This window comes from Saccopteryx bilineata, chromosome 6, assembly GCF_036850765.1.
Source record: "Saccopteryx bilineata isolate mSacBil1 chromosome 6, mSacBil1_pri_phased_curated, whole genome shotgun sequence".
NCBI lineage: Eukaryota > Metazoa > Chordata > Mammalia > Chiroptera > Emballonuridae > Saccopteryx > Saccopteryx bilineata.
This window is the reverse complement of record NC_089495.1, coordinates 38582781-38584663: the sequence shown is the minus strand read 5'-3', so window position 1 is coordinate 38584663 and position 1883 is coordinate 38582781. Positions and strand designations below refer to the sequence as shown.

The following is a 1883-nucleotide window of genomic DNA, read 5'->3' as shown; positions in this document are numbered from 1 at the left end:
ACACACTAATCAGGCAAAGTACAAGCAAGCAAGCCAACACAGCTAACATTAGATTAACAGGAGAAAAATAAATTTAATTTCATATATATGAAATTCATTGACATATGAGACAAAGAAGTGACTAAAGCAGGCAGCTTCTAACCTTTTTTAAAAAAGAATTACTTGTGAAGAATTGACAAAGGGGTTTGGGCATGGTGTAGCAAATAACCAAAGAAGTAACAAATTTTGGCCCTGGCTGGTTGGCTCAGTGGTAGAGCGTCGGCCTGGAGTGCAGGAGTCCTGGGTTCGATTCCCAGCCAGGGCACACAGGAGAAGCGCCCATCTGCCTCTCCAACCCTCCCCCTCTCCTTCCTCTCTGTCCCCCCCCCCTCCCCGCAGCCGAGGCTCCATTGAAGCAAAGATGGCCCGGGTGCTGAGGATGGCCACTGTGGCCTTTGCCTCAGGCGCTAGAGTGGCTCTGGTCACAACAGAGCGACGCCCCAGATGGGCAGAACATCGCCCCCTGGTGGGCGTGCCGGGTGGATCCCGGTCGGTGCATGCGGGAGTCTGTCTGACTGCCTCCCGTTTCTGGCTTCAGGAAAAAAAAAAAGAAGTAACAAATTTTATTTACACAAACTTCTTGGTCATGAATTCCTTACCTGTTGTGATAAAGATGCCTTTTCACCCTCCAGATGCAGGGAGGGGACTCTTGAGCAGAGGAATTTATTTCTCGCTTTCCAGAAGGGTCCGAGTGTCCTTCTTGCACCTGGTTATTTCTTAAGTAACTTTAATTCAAAATAATCACTATGCCAAAGGGACATATTTGGGGGCAGCCTTCCCTGAAGCCTGCACATCACTCCTCTCCATGTGGTTCTGTACTTTTACTACTACTCGCATGTGTATCCATAAACAACATAGTTACTATTATTATATTTTAAAGTTTTGCATACATGGACTGGTGCTGTAATACTATTCTGCATGTTGGTTCTTTCATTCAGCATCATGCTTAGATGGTTATTCCTGGTCATTTGTGAAAACCTAGTTCATGTCTATTAATTGCTGTATTATAGTACATTTCATGACCATACAATAATTTATAAATCCAGCCCCCACTGGCTGTATATTTGACTCTTATTCTCTGCTGTGACGATCAACACCCTTGTATGTGTCTGTGGAAGACCGTTTCTGAGGTGGCCCAATGACCCAACTCCTTATGTTCATGACCTTGAGCCCACTTCTAGGCAACAGGAGTGTGAGATGTCACTTCTGAGACTAGGCTTCGAGGACTGTGGCTTCTGATGTGGGAGCCCCTTCTCATATTCTTTTCTGCTCATTTAGAGGAAAGCTAGCTGCTATAATGTGAGTTTCCCGATGGAGAGGTCCACATGGTAAGGAAAGAAGGGAGGCCCCAACAAGCAGCCAGTAAAGAACTGACGTCCGCAGTCCAACAATTCGTGAGAAACTGAATCCTGCACCAACTCTGAGAGTGAGCTTGGAGACACAGACCCCCTATGGCACTCTGAGATTAGGCTGCTCCCTGTCTGCACCCAGCTAGGCTGCACTGACATCCTGGTGCACAGAAACAGAGAGATAATAAACATTCTTTTAAGGATCTAAGTGCTCGGTACACAGCAATAGATACCTAACACAATGTCACAGTGTAAACTGTGAATGTTTCTCCAGCATACTACTAGGATTGGGACTACTGGTTCTTGGTGTGCATGTCTTCAACTTTATTTTGATAGTCAGGAAGCTACATGTAAAGATATTGGATCAGAAATAAGACAAGTAGTGACTCAGTTATAACTCAAACCAGTAAAGTGATTTTTAATTTGTGCTTGGCCCAAATTAATATAACTAAATATCATTCTCAGCATTCTTCTATACCACTGTTTTACTATTTT

General features: G+C 44.6%; 1 non-coding gene across 1 annotated transcript; it reads left to right on the top strand.

Moving 5' to 3' along the window:
* The first annotated feature begins 228 nt into the window (after nt 1-228).
* Nucleotides 229-304, top strand: TRNAS-GGA (transfer RNA serine (anticodon GGA)). Its single transcript has one exon. It is a non-coding gene; the product is annotated as a tRNA-Ser (tRNA).
* Nucleotides 305-1883: the final 1579 nt, after the last annotated feature.